At 33.5% G+C, this 19,885-nt stretch overlaps 2 protein-coding genes across 3 annotated transcripts in view; one reads left to right on the top strand and one right to left on the bottom strand.

Annotated features, from left to right (window-relative positions):
* LOC109537174 (elongation factor-like GTPase 1) overlaps positions 1-19,885 on the top strand; it is a 99,215-nt gene that overhangs the window by 42,848 nt on the left and 36,482 nt on the right. The window lies entirely within an intron of this gene.
* Positions 1-19,885, bottom strand: part of LOC109537175 — a 49,934-nt gene that overhangs the window by 28,794 nt on the left and 1,255 nt on the right. The window lies entirely within an intron of this gene.

Genomic DNA, 19,885 nt, shown 5'->3' with positions numbered 1-19,885 from the left:
TTTTCTCTAATTTTGAAGCTTTAATCACTACTATTCTGAGAATGTTCTTAAGGCAGGTGTTAAATGTCCATCGATACTTAAAAATGCAGAAAATTACAGTAATTAACGCATCGATAGTCTTAAAAACTGCTAGTCAATTGAGGGACGTCACGATACATGTTTGTCCTAAGGCAAAGCATTGGGGCGTGTCGATTCCTTTTTTGCAGTTTTTCTCTCTATATTTTAATTACTTCAAACAGAGAAAGTTGCAACCATATTTAATGCTTTATTTCCACTTTCAGATGTTTAATATTTTTATTGTTTTGTCCAACTTATCAAACCGAAGTGCATAAAAAGCATATGATATTTTCTCTTTTTTCTGGTCTTACAGGTTATGAGATATTTTGTTCAAATTTTGAACGTAGGCTACTGTTTAGACCCTTTGCCCGTAGGTAAGCCAACTGGTTGCGAAAATCTAACGGGTGTTTTTTTTCTGAAGGCATACCCTACTTTTACCTCCCGAATTTTTTGTGGTGCGCCACTGACTTCAACCGAGCAAATTTTTGAAATTGTTCAATTTAAGAATTTTGCAGTTTTTTCGTATCTTCCTTAGTTTTCGAGTTATTTGCACAAACTTAAGTCCATGTAGGGTTTCTGGGTGATTTTCTATGAATTTTCTTAGAATTTTTTTGTGTGTTTTTGTTCACTTTTTTTGTGAACGCTTGAATTGCAAGTTGAAGGTAAAATAGGGATGGCTGATGAATTAACTTTAAAGTAATTTTTTTTACTTTGAGTTAATTTACATTAATTGAGGTTTAGTGCCTTAAGCTAATACAAATAAAAATTCATAAAAATTTAACAAATATTTCAATTTATTATGAAATTAATTTCATAAAATTAAACAAGTTTGAATGATTAAATTTTTATTTAATAAATTAAAGGTGCTGTTCAAAATGGCCTCCGTTTTCTCCTAAGCATAAATAGACCCTTCGCCGAAAGTTAGTCAACTTTGTCTAATAATTGAATGTCTTTTAAAATGGTACATTTATTACTGATACGATTCCGTAAATATTCTGTATTATCAACAGGCTTTGAATATACAAATCCTTTTAAAGTCCCCCACAGAAAAAATCACACTTATTCAAATCTGGCGATCGCGGTGGCCAGCGTTGCGGGCAATTATTTCCGCGATCTATACATCGATTTCGAAACTTTAAGTTGAAAAATTCATGTTCATAGAGAAATGCGGAGGCGCTCCATCGTGCATATACCAAATGTCAAGTCGCATTTGGAAAGGCAAATTTTCAAGAAGCTCTGGAAGAGTGTTTTGTAGGAAAAGCAAATAACTGGCCCAACCAAATATCGCCCAACGATTCCGGACCACACATTAATTTTAAATTCCCTTTAGTAATTCGTGGCTGTTGTGTACATTTGTGATTTCCCTCCACGTAAAGTAGGCTTCATCAGTGAAAAGGATACTTCTGTGAAAACAAACGTTCTGATTTAAAATTAAATTACAAAAATCATCTTTGGCTCTAAGTATTGCGGTAACAGTTCTTGAACTTTTTGAAAATGGTATGGATGAACACCATATTACGTCGTATAACTCGATGGACCGTGGACTGTGTTATGTTAAATTTCCTGGATATTCTTCGGGTACGGGTTTCATTGCGTATATGCGACTGCGTATTCCGTTGGCAAAGAGAGCCCGTCTCCCGACTTTTCCGTTCAACAACGAACGTTTGTCGATTTGTAAATTTTCTTCGGTACTTCACCACACTTCATCGGCAGTTACTCTCACAAAACCCCAATACTAACAGCATATAAACTTGCTCATATAAAATTTTCCAGCCATTTTTATTAAAAACAACTTGGTTTTACTGCAAGGAAATTGATGCGTGTAATTTAAAAAAGGAGCACAGCCTACTGTACTAAAATAAATAACTCGAAAACGAAGGCAGATACGAAAAAACTGCAAGATAAAAAAAATTCTTTATTTGACAAAAAAAGAAAAAAATGTTCAAAAAAAATGAAATAAAAAAGTCACTGGCGCACCATAAAAAAACTTCGCGGGGTAAAATGTGAAACTCTGTAGATTTTCGCAACCAGTTAGCGTACCTACGGGTAGCGGGTATAAACAGTAGACTACGGTAAAAATGTGAGCAAAATATCTCATAAACTTAAAATGTCAACTCTGATTGATGCGACTTGTTTTGAACTCCTCTACACGCCTCTGCTCTGTGCCCATAAGGTTGTGAATCACCCTGTATATATGCATATTAATATGTAATTTAATACTTCCTGAGTGGTCATACGCTGAAACTATGTCGCTTCATCAGATCTTTCCGAGCTACTAGTTATATAGTTCTTGACATACTCAAGCATAGGTTAATTTATTTTTTTTGCCAACTTCTATTGGTCTTACTTTTACAATTAATTTTTTCCAAATAGCTATGCATTATTTACTTGATCAAACTGTTTAGTGTCTTTTGACTTCGAGCGCCCGTTGCAATAAAAAGTAGCAATCAAGGCTTGGCATATTGGTATATTTTGCAAAGTGAAGTTCACAATTTGACAGTGAACTAGTATGTGAAAGTATATCAGGCTACGCGAATTGAGAGCGAATTGTGCAAGCAATTTTGATTGTCTGCATGCGTATTAAATATTAAATCTTTGCTATTCAGCAACTGGTAATCGAACTTCTTGAGGCCTGGGAAAGGTAAATATTAAGAAATCGTATATGCGTATCTGAATACATCCGTTGAATGTTGAAAATTGGTTCAAAATGCAAGCATTTGGTCAAAGAAGAAAACAACATCGGCGATCCGCCATGATCATGTTTGCTTAACACAATCGCTTATAATTTCTTGAATGTAATTATCTGATTCCGATAGAACATTCTAAGCAGCTTATTTTCAACTGGCAATGAATGTCATATATTGGCATCAACATTAATGATGTTTTAATCCCGGATGCAACTTTTCTTTAAGTCGTTTTCAATCCAAACTGTAAGTTAAACTGTTATACACGAATAGTCTTAAGGTTTTAAGTTGCATATCATTATGTATGTAGTAATTCACAAGTGGATGACCGTGCGTGCAAAATCAAGCGATAAAGCTAATATTACGACAGTTCTAGAACCAAAAAATAGAGAGACATTGGACGGTCAATAGTTTCCCAGTTTCACCCATTTCCATTTAAAAACTGGTTTACATATGTAAGCATTACGTTTAACTACTTATTAAATATTGTAATACTAACACAATTTTTAAAAAGAGCTAGAATGAAGATGCCAGATATTGGTTGTTGTAACATTAAAAGGCATAATATTTTTTTAAGCTGTAGTTTTTAGGTTCGAGCTGAAGTTGTTGAAGAAGAATTTGATAATGTTTCAGAATTCATTGAAGAAATTTCTCTCATATCTCTTGAACCGAGCCAGACTCAGCATGCTTGTAAACTTACAAATCTTTATAAACCTTGAGCTGTAATCCAATGTAAAAACTACGGCTTTAAATTAAGTAATTCACCAAATACGTCGTGATGTTGAGAAACTTATAAATATCAAGCCGTAATGACTAAGGAGGATCAAATAAGGGTCAAAAATTTGTTTATAGTATATGTTCCTCGTATCACCACTAAACCTTGAGAATATGCACTTCAAGACATAGTTATACTCATCGGACATTTGTTCTAAAGAAAAATATTTTCTTTCCTCCGTCTGATAACCATCCATCTTTATAAATATATTATTCAAAATTAAATATTCAAGTTCATTTTCACTTGCTCCGCCTATGACTGAGGCTTCTAGAATTTCCTCCAATGTAAAAATTAAGCGGCAATGCTCAAACAGCAACCAAAATCCAATTGAAAAGGTAAATAATAAAAATACACCAACGTAAAATTGTTAATAATAAATTCTGTAAGGTTAGGTTAGACAATAACAATTTTTTTAATACTGAAAGCAGTGAACTAGGCATTCCAATAACTATCATTTCGTTAGATAAATAGCGCGAACGAGAAATGCAGTATGAAAATAAGGAATAACCTTAGTACTGCATGACAGTATTTTAGCATTTCCAATATATCTCCAATTTTTTCTCACCAGTAACGGGTTTACATTTCGTAATTTAATCTAAGTCTCGTAATTTTTCCTTCATATTTTTTTACGTTTGGGTGCTTTATTACATTAGCTTACCGCTGACACAAAAGTAAATCAAGAACATACAAGATACGCGTAAACTGTAACTATTCCTCTATGACCTTTCGCTTGTTTATTTGCAGCAAGAGCAATTAAGTGTTTCAGTAATTAGATTCCTTAATGATCCTTCAGGAACTCTCTAGAAAGTAATCAGTTCTGTCTTCAATAATCTGCTCACAAATCTTATGTAATTCGATAAATTCGTTTGAAAGAGAACCCTGTTTTGCTAGTACAAGATAATTCTTAAAATACATTCTATTCAATGGATAATGAGTTCGATAAGTATTTTTTTGAATTAGTACAAGGAGGAAGTAATTATACTTCAGCCTACTATGTTAGTAGTTTCCACTTGAAGCTGGAGTACTAAGAGGATATCACAGCACTGCTTGATTTATCTTGAGAATGTAAGAACGGAAGCCCATCTCTAATAATATTTGCTCAAGTTGTTATAGTCGGTATTTATCCGAATATTTATTACTTTATTGGTCGAATTCTGTCGGAAGTAAAACGTGCTGAATTTAGGCATGACCACTTTTACTGCATGTACCTAGATTTCAAATTAATTCTTTATACCTCGTTAATATATTTTTTCATATCCTGTTATGGACTTTCTACTTTTATTCAGTCAACGATTCAATTTTTATTGCTTCACCTGAACTTGATTTCTAAATTAGTTCTCATTCTGTTTGACTATTTGTCGTACTGTTCTATACATTGAACAATTCTTGATTCATTCATAAAATTGTATTTCTTTAAATACCTTTCTAGACTATGTGGTTAAACTCCCTATCAGTAGAAATACTTCAATAAACAAATTAAATTAGTTCTAATGGGACAAGGAAATGCTACTAGGTGCCGATACAAGTATTCCTTATTAAATTCACAATCAACCCGTCTATGTTGCCGCTTTCCGCGTAATAAATTTATTATTTCTAAATTGACATACTGGCGATTCAATTTTAATAAATTTGAATTAATTTTTCGCGTCCGTACCACGAAGAGGTAATATAAGTGCAAAGTGTCGAGCTATTTGAACAGCAAAGGCTGTTACAATGACATAAACACCACGTAAAAGAGGTTTAAAACCATTTAGATGCCAGTAACCTTTTATACCAACATATAATTGCATAAAATGTATGTTATGTTGAAATGATTTAAATTTAAATGTTTTGACTAAAGCTCGTAGCGCTTCTTAGGGAGTTCATAACTTGAGTACATAGCATTCCACTTCAAATGAATTTCATACATTTATAACTGTTCTAAAATTTCATTATGAACTGAGGTTCTGGAATAGTTAGATCTGCATTTCCTGGTGCTCTTACATATCTTCAATTAATGCATATTAATTAGTGGGGTAAATAGTAATTTTATGTATTTCTCTGCACTCAAGGAAACTGCGAATTATTATTCGAGAACGCGGAAAATATACATAAATTGACCCTTGAACGCTTACACTCGCTTAAGATGTACATCTGAGGTTTCCTGTAAAGATAGCTTTACATGCTGCTGCATTGACTGGTCATTTTAATACTCTTGGAATTTGCATCTCTTTTTATGTGGTATTTTTCAGACGTTACTGATTATTTGTGCATAGAATTTATCAGACTGCAACTGCTTTCAAACAGCATCTACGTGTTTGTGAACATCAAAACATTCCATGCTGTAAAAGGATATTCTTCTCATGTTATCCTGTAATAAATAATTCGCCGTTTTCTAACAGCCCAAATGCTAACGTCGATTAATATTAATATCTTAGCGAGCTCGCAAGTTCCCGTGTATATCCTGTTATAATTTAATATGTACAAGTTAGTTGGGAAGTTGGTAGTCGTTAATTACTGGAGGTTGAAATATTCTGTTTAAAATGCTACCGGTTCGGTAAAACGCTGGACATCATACATATGAAAAACATAACATCGGAATGCAAATTCAGACAGTAATATATAGTCAGTAATTTAAATATGCACACACGACTTATTGATAAGTTATTTCAGCTTTTACCTACGTGTACCTACCTACAGCACAAGATAGGTCCAACTACTTACTTTGCATCGAAATTTACATATCATATCAGTTTTTCCTTCTCTATTTTGTTATACTGATGTTTGACTACTCATCGTATATTGATTTAGTTTTTTCTAAAAGATTTGAGAGAAGTTATCAATGTGCTTAAAAGCCTGACCGTATTAACACCTTTAACTGTTCTATTAAGCAAACGGCGTATTCATTTAGTGCCATAATCCAAATTTTAGTTACGTCGAAATTAATGGATCAATAATTATTTAGCTTCAGATTTGCTAATTAAATCCTGAAATAAGTGATGAAATTACCGGCTTCTTTATGCCTGAATATCAATTCAAATAATAGGGAAACCGGTACCTTTGGGTTCCTGTAGTGTCCACAATACATACTTCAAGATGATCTAATTAAAATCGCGGGATAAGAGCACATTTCAAACAATGCAATTAGTTGAGGACTTAATGACTAGAAATCACTTATCAGGGTTTTAATGATATGGAGGTTATACGTTGATGTAGTGGTTTCTTATATACACACTTCTTCCTATTTTAACACACAAAAGTCTAGAAGAAAAACTTTATTGGACAAGCAGACGATAGAAAATGAAACTGCAGTGAACCGAGAGTGCTGAATCATAGTAAAGATGCATGAGAACTTGAGTAGGTCTTCAACAGAACGAGCCTAGTTATAATAATGATCAACATGAAATTAATGCTGTATAGAAAATTGTCTTGTCTTGTACATACTATTTTCAAAGTGGCAAAAGTAACGCCAACTAACCCAAACTGTGTTAAATGTTTTTTTCACTTTCCCTTCCACATCATATATGTATATCTGTATGTGAATTACCTCCAGTTGGTGGCAGGCAAATTTACAGAAACAACCAGCATATGATTTTTTTAAATTTAAGAAGCACCAATTTTTAACAGTTCTTAATAATCACAATACATTCTACTGTTGCATGTCTCTTACGAGAACTGCCTACTACAATACCTGCTCGTTTCCAACATATTGAAAGTGAAAAGCCATTAAACGTGCCGATTATATCATAATAATATGCATGTTTCAATTTCTGTTTTACTGCTTGTCCATTATAATTTTTTTATTATTCTGCTTGAAAATTTTCTGTTAGGGATATTGCTTGTCTGTGTTTTCCATGAAATTAGATCAATTTAGATTAGTGTGTCTTGAAATCCTTTACTAAAGCTATAAGTGTTTGTTCAAAATAGTCCAGATCTGTTTACACAAAGTTCATATCGAAATCTTAAACAATTTTAACATAAACAATGTTTCTGGGTTTCAGTCGTTTATTTAGAATATCACAATTTAGTCATTAAAGCGTTTCGGTGTTTTCCACCATCATCAGTTTGTTCGTGTAGGCAGTACGTTGTAGGCAATTGTGATATTTTAAATATATGACTAAAACCCCAACATTGTTTATGTTAAAATTTGAAATACAGTCATAAAAACTTACTTGAATCTTAAACAATGTAGCGTTTAAATTAAATCTAGATTATTTTCCCACTGAATTTGTGTTCTAATTCAATCAATCAATTTTTGAAATCAATTTCAGTTAGTTTACGTTAAGTTCCGTCCACAAAGTATGAGTATTTTTCATCCCAAGGAAATTGCCTGTATCTTCATCTCCAACCTTATGTAATTTAAAATACAATTTAAATCTCATCGATTTAATCCCAATTTATCACGCACTTTTGTCTAATAAGGTATTTCAGAATTTTTTTCTTCTTCACAGAATTCAAATTATTCTTGCGCACGACCATTTCGAATTTAATTGCTATTTGTCTATAATGAAATTCCTCTTTCTAATTGTAAAATGTTGAATACCTTTATTTCCATTCAGCATCGATGCGAATTTTGCAGATTAAAAATTCTACCGATTCGAGATACAATCTTAGATATATTTACAGTTATTGCATGGTAAATATTGGAATAAATAATACGCAGATACAGTTAAAGAAATTGTTGGACGGTACCTACTGAGTGACGACTGTTAGGCGGTAAAGAAAATTGCTTAATTATGTTGATGCATTTTTAGAAAAGCACAGGCGCAAAAATTTGCAGAAAGATTGGAAGTGAATGCTGGAGAGCTAACTAATGTAAATTAGATAGAAATACTGATAGATAGCTCATACAATATTTAGCAAATACTTCTAAACTAATTTTGTGTTCTAATACAGTTTATCAATTTTTTTATGGCGAGTAACGAGATATCCACGCCATATCTGGAAGGCACGAACGCAGCAGCGCAAAGGTACATATTATGTTTATAAAGCATTTTCCATCCAGTCTATAAGAATGCCCATTTGCCCATTACTCTGATTCTCTGTCAAGCCTTCAGCACGTGAAATCTTGTAGGTCGAAATAAAACTTTGGTTTTTAGAGAGGAGAGAGAGAGAGAGTTTTTTCATTTGGAAATCTAAATTTGGCGCAGTCGGTAGGATAGTTGGTAATGATAATAATAGTTATCAGCGTAATTACAGTTATTTTCGGGAGTAGAATTTTCATCATAATACTTATTAGTGCAAAGTTCTTGTGAAGCCAAGTTTGGTCTTTGATTGGGTTGTGACCTGAAGGTCTGATTAGGAACGTTTCGAGTTGAATAGTTTTGATTTTGAAAATTCTGGTTAGCAGGCCGTTGAATGGAAGAGTTCCGCGATATTCCAGACATTGAAGCTGCTCTTGGCAACAAGTGTTGCGGGGTGTGTTTTGGTTGAAAAACATTTTGAGGTCGACCGAACACTTTTCTCTTCGTCGCGTATCTTTTTGATGGTAGTTCTCTGGGTTGAGTTTGGAGGATTTTTTGGTTCAAATTGTCGTTTCCAAATGGATTTTGATGATAGTTGAAATTTGGTTTTCTATTTTGAAAAGCTTGCAAATTATTTGGTCTTTGTTGGAATGAAAAGTTCCTGAAACTTCTGTTTTTGTCTGAAAAGTTGCCCTACAGCCGTTTGAAATTTTCGAATTCGCTGACATATGAAATAGCATCTTCTAGAGATTCAGGTTTCTTGATGTACATATTATCTTAAGTACACCAGTGCATCCTGCAGAGTATTTAATGCTGTTTTATCATAGTAGTTTATTTGACATAATTTTTCGTTACCTTCAGGGATAAATTCCCTTATTAATATTTTGGTCCTTATTTATTGGACTACGTTACTTCTGATTAGTTGTAAACGCCTTCCAACGTCAATTAAGTGTTCGTTCTTGTTTGGGCGCGTTCTCGTGAGTTCTTGGACTAAACGGTCCAAGTCTCTGCGATGAGAAAAGCATTGATTGTGACAGTTTTAGTTTAGGAAAGCTATCTAGTTCGGCTCTATAGCCTACCATAGATTCTGCTCTACCAATTACTTTTTCCTGAACCCACTCATAGTTGTCAGATCAGTATAATTGAATTCGCGATATGTGGCTATTACATTGTCGTATCTTTTTACAAATTTGTTCAAACTATTTACGTCTCCATTGTAAGGTTTGATGTTGTCTAAATCTACCGACTGCGCCAATTCTAGATTTCCAAATGAAAAAGTCCTTTTTTAAAACCAAAGTTTTAAATTGTCATGCAAGATTCTCTGTCAATCCATGTGAAATCTTGTATGTGGAAATAAAACTTTGGTTTTTAAAAAGGACTTTTCATTTGTAAATCTGTAATTAACGCAATAATTCCAGTTTTTATAAAAAAAACTTGCATTTAACTATCCAGCTTCAGTTACTCTCAAAACCGCAACGAATCAAGTCGTTTTGAAAATATTTGAATTCCCGTTCACATTGAATTCTTTATGAAATCTATGTCAGTATAGATATCAGAAAATCGCAACAATTTTCGAATTATCTTTAAATATCAGCTTTGACATCGGTTGTCTTGATTTCAATAATCTGAGTGCCATGAATTTATTATTATCTTAATCTGACCGTGTGACCATCAGTTTGCTTTACAGCGGTAATTGGTTTTATTGTAAAGGCACATTTGGTTTCTTGAAACTGCTTCAAACTGCTGGAGTTGGAATTGTTGAATTTTGTTGGCAATTTTAGTTATGGCGCAGAAAGTTGAACATTACCTTACTTTGCCACGGGAGATCTGGGATAGTTCTATTATCTTAAATCGTAACATTTAACAGGACCATAAAATATCTCGTTAAGGCTTACTCACCATCATAAATTATAACTGTACTCTAATTTGTTTTGCTGGTTGTGGTTTTTCGTCGCTTTGACTTAAAACAATTCGTTATTCGCGCATCATTCTGAACTAACAGACGATGCTCAAAATTTCATTTCAGCTAAACCACATTATCGTGCTTTTACTGTTTCCAATACACTTTAAAGTTTTCTCGTCTTCCGGTTTGCTCCTCATTAAAATTTCTTTTAAAATTGGTAACAAATTATTCACGGTACTGGGTGCAAACACCCGTTGGGCAAGGCCGACTGACGATGCGCCAGCTCGATTTAAATTTTTGCATACACTTTTTGTTTGTCATCACTTCAATATAGTTTTATAGCCAATTTGATGTACATATTAGGACAAAAACGTGGATGATTGGTAGCAATACAGTATTTCAACTTGAACAATGCCTTCGAAAGTCGTTAACAAGCTTCAGTCAATCAGTAAATAAGCCCATCTGTAAAAAGTCGATTTCCGTAAAATATTGTAAAATAGATGAAATAAAATGAAAATAGTATTCAGTAAGTACCAGTACCTACGCAAAAAAATTATATCGGCTTTTATAGAATAGATGAAGTGCTGGCATTGTTAACCATATAAATGAGAACAATGCTGGAAGATAATCAAGCGCCTAACCGTGGTGATTTGTATAATTATATATACCGGGAGTTCAGAAAACTCAAATCTAAATTGCGACAGGGCATGGTGATAAAAAATCCGCAATGAATGTTAAAAGTGTGTGATCAAAGTGATTATTAAAATGGCATCTGAGGAAGTTTAAAATGGCAAATTTCCGTAGCATAATAATCTCCGTAATCACTTGGAAAACTTGTTTGGATCTATGGAAAAATTGAACTTGGTTGCTGAATGCAACATCAAAGGAAGAGCATCAGAAACTTTTTTCAATTCCTTTTAGTTATTCATTTATTACCACACCGTGCCTCTTCAATGGTCCTTTTTCATTTGAAATATTAATAATCATAACAACTCAGTAACTGCTAATTATTCTGCTAGTACTTGATTGTGAGTGCCACTCGTTAATATACGTGGTTTGAGTTAAGCCGATTAACAATAACGCAAGTCTGCATAGTGTTTATGTTTATTAATGAGTTGTACTTTCAGCACAGTTTTCATATTTTATTAATTAAAGTGTTGTTATTCTTGTCATCATTTATCTTGCCGGACTATCCCTGGCCGTTGTGGCTGGCAGAAGCTAACATATTTCCAAACATCCACATTCTTAACGCAAATGGCATATCCTGTCAACAAACTGTTTTAAATAAGCCTTTCATAAACATAGAGCAATAGAAATAGGTTTTACCATAGCAAATGTTATGAATCATGAGAAATTAGCATAATAAACTGCTCAACAACTGATACTTTTGATTGCTGTGCTAATCCAATTCGTTTTCAGTTAGTAAGTCTTTTTGGAAAAATTTAGTGCTGCAGATGCAGTTCTGATAGGGTGGGGTGGAAAATAAAACAATGCAAAATTTCTGAAAATTTAGCATGCTTTCAAGTTTAAAAGATACATTCGGATTTCCAAATAAATGTATAAAGACAGACAGTATTTTCGTAGCTGAAAACGATTTTTGAACCTTTCGCGTATATCTTTTACCTGATCAGAGTGAGCCCAAAAAATCAACTTTTTGGTCTTGCAGTAATACATAACATTTTTCATATTGGACCTATTTTCAAAATATCGAGCTCATGTTGAAACTAAAATATCACAGTCGAATTAAGACGAAATTCCGATATATAGGGTTGCATTATTAAACAGATTCTTTGGAAGTGAAATTAACTTTAATTGAGGGTGTGCCAGAATCCGCATTTTTGGGAGCAGTTCTGTTTTGGGTCACTTTTAATGCAACTCTGTATCTTTAGCTTCAGTCGACTATGAAGTTTTAACTTCAACATCAGTTCTATATTTTGAAAATCGGTCCAAGAGGAAAAATGTTATCACAGCAAAACCAAAGAGTTGGCTTTTTTGCACACCCTCAAAATACCTGTTAATACATGAGATTAGAAAATTTCAAAAACCGTTTTGTCTTTGGTATTGAAATCCATAAACATGTGTTTTTTGTGCAACTGGGAGCATGTCAAACTTACAGTAAGCTTGCATTATTTTATTTTCCACCATGTGGACTTAAAAACCATTGTTTCAAAGTTAGGGCAAATTGGGCTCTGAAACATTTATTTTGTTGAGCAATTTATATGCTGTCTGATTAATTAATCACATCATTCACACATCTGGTTGCAATGGGATTTCAAGTGCATTTTCCCATATCTGTAAATATTGGTAAAACAATTTGCCACAATCATTAGTAGGAATTCAGCATGTCCACCTTTTGCTTATTGCGAGTGAAGTAGACCGAAAAATGATATATGTATTAGTCGCCATCTCGTAGAACATTATCTATGGTTCTACTTATAATTCATTTTAGAGTAGGTGTTTTCACGGATTCACATTTCAGGTAAGATAAATTTGCAATTATTCGAAATCCTGTAGCAAGATTCTGTGTCATGTAGCTATTTAGTCACTTTCTGTTATTGGAAATTCAGTGAAAATGTTAGATATTGAGTGATAAGCTTGGGGCATGAATAGTTTGCAGGCTTTTCATGCTCTGATTTCATATTCTTCATTTGTCTTTTTTGGCTCCCGCAAAGCTAGAGATTTCTTGAATTCCACAACTTAATTGCTGATTTGATGTACCTGGTTTCACATTTTCTTTTGCACTATTGAATCATGTTGAGTAGAAAATAATTGAGCACTTCATTTATCACGTTCAGTTTTCGCTCTTAGTTTGAATTATCTGAGAACGAGTTAGTTATAGTTATCCAGTAGGAATGAAGATCCCGCCAAAATTAAGTAAATATTAGGTTTTAAGCGATACGTCACTCATAAGACCATAACTAGCAATTTGAAGAATGAGGAGCCTACATTGAATTATCCAACAAGGAAAATCGAACAGCTAATTCTAGCCTTAAAAGCGATACACAGGATGCAGTGAATTAGCCTTTATACATTTATCAGAAAACAGTTACTTCTCACGGTGAAATGAATACTTTCGATACATTACCATGTTTGCTCTTGGTACCCTATAGATTGATAATATTTCTTGAATTTTATGTTTGACTTGGCGCAGCAACATTTCCAACTTTGTGGTTTGCAATAGTAAAAGTTCTGTACTTATTGAAGGCACTAAGTTGAAAATGAACATAGCTAAAGTAAATTAGTTATTGAAAAATTGCATGTTTATTTTTAGGAATAGTTAATACCGTACCACGACAAGAACGGAATTCTCAATGAGCAAACTGTTTCTCCGAACAAAGAACGGTGTACTTATCTCACTCCATTTGCTGTCAAGGTGCCTAATTATTTAAAAACATTTAGCCAACTAATTGACGGGTGCTACAAGCATCTTCGCCTGTTATTCAATAAATATCACTGAATGCATAATGTATTACCACTGAAAGTCATTTTCATATTTTTCGCGTTTGATCATAATCTGCAGACAATTTTTCATAGGTGAGGTCATATAGGGCATGTAATGTCACGACTGAAGAGTCCTATTAACGATCTTGTACTTTAAATGAGTATACCTTTCTATAAATTAACTGTAAGTAATGAAATTTCTCTGCACGCACAGATTATATTTGAGACCTACTTAACTCTGATAACTGGGACTCACAAATTTGATTATAATTTTATCATATTAAATTGTCATGGTTTTGATGCCATTTATATAGGGCAAAACAGGTTCAACGTGTCTTACGTGTTGACTATTTTTTCGCAATTCACCCTTGCATTTCTAAATTAATATTTTTAATTTCGGAAATATAAGTTTGCCCCAACTTTGGAACTGGACAAATTCTGACTGCTTGGGGGCAACTTTGTTTTTGTTTGAAGCGTTATTGAGTCTCATTTGTGTTTTGTTAGGCAAAGGTTTAGTAAGAATTAGGAACTTCTGATAAATTGTAAATAAGGCGGCAAATGAAAAAACTAGGCAACTCCTAGTTGGGGAAAAAAAAATTTTTGGATCTCATCACAAAAGTTTAAAGACAAATGAAATAGCTCGAAACGGTATTTTCATTTTTCATCCATCTATTCTATTTACAGGGTGATCTAAAAAATCAACCTTTTGGCTTCGCAGCGACAATTGTTCTGTTTTACGAGTTTCACGATCTAGAACTGATGTTTATGCTTAAACTTCATAAATGATTTAAAAGATTTACGGCGAAAATTCGATATACAGGGTTGCAGAAAAATTATTCAAATGTTCAGAATTGTCCCCGAAATCTATGATTCTGGAAGACTTTCAATCAACTAAGTGAAGTTTACTTTCAAATATTTCGTTTATTCGTGCAATTCGGTATTTTCAATTGTGATTTTCTCAAGTCCACTGTGATTGTTGTTGTTGACCGCATTGTTTCATTTGGCATCCTATAGAAGCTTTACCTGTAGCACATTTTTTTCGCAAATACACGTAAAAACCGAAAAAGAACAGAAATCAATTCGCTCTAAGCAATCAGAATTGATACAGAAGTTACATTGATACAGTCGACATTTTTTCGTGTAACGTCTATTTTGTTGAGCAGTTTCTATCAGGCCCAAAAAAAAATGTCCAAAAATAACAAAGTTCTGCAGGTTTTTAGTTTTTCATTCGTCTAATTTTTCTTCGTTTTTATTTCAGGGTGTATTCTAAAAATGTATGCTTCTTTAGACACAATCTGAAACTGATAGCGACGTTGTACGAGTTTTTTTCTCAATGTTTTGTTCAATGTATACGAATTTTTAATATTTTTCTATTACATTCAGCAGCAAATAAATGCATTAGTACCTTTTACCATCCATTAGCTTTGTTGCAAACAGATTGAATTTTCAATTACCAACTCTGCAATAAATAACAAACTTGGAAGCAATTTCTTAGACATTTTTTTCCTCCACTACTCTGATTAATGAGATAATGTAATGCAGTTGAAAGATGTAGCGAATAATTCTTCTTGTCGACAGAGTGCATTTTAGGCAATTAAACTAGTATGTCATTTGTCGGTATTTTCAATCAAGCTAAAGATTGGCATTTAAGAACTGCTGAGACCTTGATTTAAATTGCCTTTGAAATTGCCCTTATTTATACTGCTAAGTGATTATTCGAGAAAAAAAATCCACCAGATTTTTAATATAAACTCCTGGACAATATCAAAAGGCAATTATAAAAAGTTTATTTCCTTTATTTTTTAAGTTTCAACTCATACAACCTAAATGATATTGTAATAAAATGTTTTCTACTAATGGTTGACTGAAAAAAAAATTCAATTAACATACAGACAGAAAATAATAACGTCAAGTGCACTGAAAACCTATCAATAAAATGCTTCAAAAAAACATTTAAAGCTAAATTAAATGCGAAAACTTGAATTTAGTAACGTGCAGATCCTCCTCCAGCACTTATTACTGCTACCATTCGTCTGGGCATGCTGTTAATCAAATTTTGAAAGGTCTCTTGGGGAATATTTTTCATTCGATAAGAACAGCTTGGTCATAGGAGTTGGTATGTGTTGTCTGACTGATCGTTTAAGTGCATCCCATAGATGCTCTATATGATTCATATCTGGGCTTCTTGGTGGCCAGTCCATCGTTGGAATATTCACGGACGTGGGGCCTAGCGTTGTCTTGCATAAATAAGAAATTGTTTCCGATAAATGGTGCAAATGGAGTCACATCTTCTTCTAAGATATTTTCCAAGTAGAAAGTAGTGAATTCATGGATCTCCTCCTTATAGGGATCAGATCCGTGCGACAATTGAAGCAGATTCTTCCCCAGAAAATTACTGATCCACCAAAAAACGGTATTCTCGGAGAGATATTACAGGCAGCCCCCTTCTTGTCTTCTCCAGGCTCGCTCACCTCCATCGTTTCATACGAGAACAAAACTCTCTTCCAGTCGTCGAGGGTCCATTTCTGTGTTCCTTAGCAAAACACAGTCTAGCAAATCTCTGTTCTCTGGTGAGCAGTGGTGCAAGTCTTCTACTGTTGAATCCTCTATCATTGAGCTTTCTCATGGCCGTTCTTGCAGAAATTATTGCATTACGAGCTGCTAGGGCTCTGCTTAGCTCTAAACTAGTAGAACGTCTGTTTCGTAAAGCAAATTATATAAGATATCGCTCATCTCTGGCATCTGTAGACTTCTTACGACCTTGCCCTTCGGCACTACAGATATTTCCAAGTTCTTTGGAATGTTTAACAGTTCGGCTAATTGTGGATTATCTCACTCTAGGCCTGGGTAACTCAGTGAATTTTTAGGAGTTGGCGCAATGCTGCGCATATGTCTTGGTGCGCCAACCGAACGGCGCGGCGCAGTAACTCAGTTCCGTTGCTGAAAAACGTTACTTATAAAAAAATGTTGATGACTTTTTTAGTTCTTTGGACAAAGTGGTAAACCCTTTCTCATAAAAAATGTTGATAAATTTTTTTCAGATGCTAAATTTCCAGTTTGGGTCTCGGAAAGCTTTAATCCGCTTTAATAAATTAGTTATAACTCACTAACGGATGAGTTAGCTCAGAGGACGGCAACAACTCAAAAGCGCAACTCAACACAGCGTTACCCAGACCTACCTCACTCCTACCAAATATTCTGAATATTGCAAGAAATAATGAGAAGTTCTGCTGATGCGTTAATTTTGTCCAGGAGTTTTTTGAAACACTCGCTTCTGGCGGTCAATCGAGACACTTGAATATCAACTTGCTAGAGATTCTGCGACAGCGTGATTACTATCTTCTAGTTTCTACTAGAAGGTCTTTTACGCGAAAATGCTTGAGCACTTACCCAGCATTGTGCTGTTGGTCAAAGTTAATATATTTCTACCCCATCAGAAATCTAGGTAAATTCATGAAGGCCTAATTGTTCAAGTAGATATAACATTTAATTAATAATTAAATAATACTAATAATAATATCATTTGTCATAATGTAATTGTCTATTTCTATGGCTGAACTAGAACTCGAACTTCCTTCTTTAACATTTAGTTGGAGTGCTCCGTTTGTAAATCAAATGAGTCAACTTCGGCCGACCTTTACTCATGAAAACGGAAACCCCACAGCATTAAATCACTTAGATTTGTTTAGAGGCGTTTTAAAATAGTTGGTGTGCAACGATTTGTCATAAATCACGCCGAGGACCTGAACGATGAGAAATTTACTATTCATAATGAGACTTTGCCCACCTACAGTTTAACCATAAAATAAACAAATTTGTGAAGAAGTATGATTTTGCTTAATGTTTAAACGAGCAGTGGTGCAATTTTTTTGATCAACTTTTATTAAAATTGCTGCTGGCGTCGAAGATTACTAAACCCACCAGACCGAGCAGAACTAACTAGCTCAATATAAAAGTACGTTAAAAAAAGAAGCCCTCGTTCTACGCAATAATAAGTAAAATACTTGAGATCGATGGGTAAGATATTCAACTATAAAAAATTAACCAAAGTGACAAGTGAAGTGAAGATAAGGTATTTTCATTTACAGGTCTCGCAGTCACTGGCGTTATGTGAACATTAACGATAAGATGCTGAGACAACGGGTTTTAAGACGTCTTTCTTCACCTATTTACGTTGAATACTTCATAATTGTTTTAATGAGCGTGAGCACAATACCTATTAATGAATTGCTCAATAAACCTCGCCACAATACCAATTGTAGATAATTAATTTGCACTTCCTTATTATTTTGTTCATTTGAAGACTTTTCCAACGTATCTCGTAGTTTCAAGAAAACGACCAATGTTTCATCTGCGGTCGACGCCATTGATGGAACATATTTTTATTTTCTCGTATTCTTCAGATAAAGGGCAACTACTAAGCTGTTTATAGACCTGCAGCTCGTTAAAAAATAATTGATCTTTATAACTCCTCGCCAATAACATTGTAGGACCATTGTTACTTGAGCTATATTGGCAATTTTGAATCTGTGGTTACCTTAATGATTGTCGTTTATCTTCATATAGCATAAATTAAAATTTATCGAATGTTTTTATCAAATCCAATCTCATCAATTAGTTTCAGATCACCGGAATATTGAATATAAAGGGATCTTCTGCCTAGTTAAGCCTGTTTCGCCTGTTATACCTTCCAGCGCTAGGTATGTTTGTTGTCATTTTTTCCAATGGTTTTATTATTTAGCGAGCTTTAATGCATAATCGTAAAAATATGTATTAAAGCGATGAGTTTAATCCAACACTAACAACCGTGATTTTACATTTAAAAGCTTTGAATGGCGGCAAAGATGTACATTAAAACGATCCTATAATTATACTCTATGCTAAACGATGCAACATAAAAGTAAAAGAATGTTTTTCTTTGAACAGGCATTATTGCCTTAGGAAGGTGCTAAAGCAGACAATGCGTCAATTTTTTGGGTGTTTTTAATTTTTACTAGCAAATGATATTCGTTCTAAAGCGAATATTTATTCGAAAAATATCGGTACGAAATAATCTACACATTAAAGTCTAATATATAATAATAGAATAATGATTTGTAAATTAATGGATATTAAAGTAAATAGTTTTTTATGTAGCTCGGGTCATGAGAGCTAAGCAGGCATGTCAAACTATTTTTCTTCTATATAATCTCAAAGCCTTGTTAGTGCAAACCAGTACACCCTGCAGCATCTTTCTGATACCAGATAAAAATGCTGCGCTTCTTCTCTCCTACATAAAGCCTTAATCACAAAAGGCCGATATTAAGTGAAGGCCGCGAGTTTGAAAACTCGGCTATAGATTTGAAAGTTATTTTGCCGAAATAAGTTTATTTTATTTGTCCGGCACAATTTGGAATTTTAATTTTGCTTTTATTAGGCAAAAAACTTTTTTTGCCTTGTGCAAAAGCAAATTTTGTCATGATTTCTGTGGTAATTTTTGTATGTATATTATTTTGCTGTCAATGTACAAGATGGCTGTGTCCATTGATATATTATCACTCCATCTGTTGAACAGAATTAATTTCTTTTTAAAATATGTACGTTTTTATAAATTCGGTAAATTATTTTCATATTTCGTCTAAATGCGAAATTTTTGCTTCACGTCTTAGTTATTAATTTACAGGGTGTTCGAGTTTTGATGATTAGGACTTCAGGTATCGTTAGAAAAACGATTTTTTTTTCATTTTGCGACTTTTATGGTGTTAAAAATAAAAAGTGTTTTTATTTTTTTTTATATCCGAACGACCATGCAATTGTAACCAAATTTGACACATAGGTAAAACCGAATTATCGCGAACATTAAACATAATTATTGCGGTAGGCAAATTTTAACTGGCACAACTTGGATATTTCAGTGATTTCAAATCGTTCTTTTGAAACCAATAAACGCTCTGTTCAGTAGATTGGTAAAAATCACTTTTAAGTTCGGATGTACAAAAACGTATTAAAATTTTTAACACATTGTAAAAAATAAAAAATGGAAAAAATCGAACTTTTTTTATATGCCAGACATATCATAAAAAGTATTTTTTTATCCATATTT

This window comes from Dendroctonus ponderosae, unplaced genomic scaffold, assembly GCF_020466585.1.
Source record: "Dendroctonus ponderosae isolate FM_Combo_2020 unplaced genomic scaffold, Dpon_F_20191213v2 Dpon_F_20191213_1, whole genome shotgun sequence".
NCBI classification, from domain to species: domain Eukaryota; kingdom Metazoa; phylum Arthropoda; class Insecta; order Coleoptera; family Curculionidae; genus Dendroctonus; species Dendroctonus ponderosae.
Note: the sequence above shows the minus strand (reverse complement) of the source record. Positions and strands in the feature narration are given on the sequence as shown.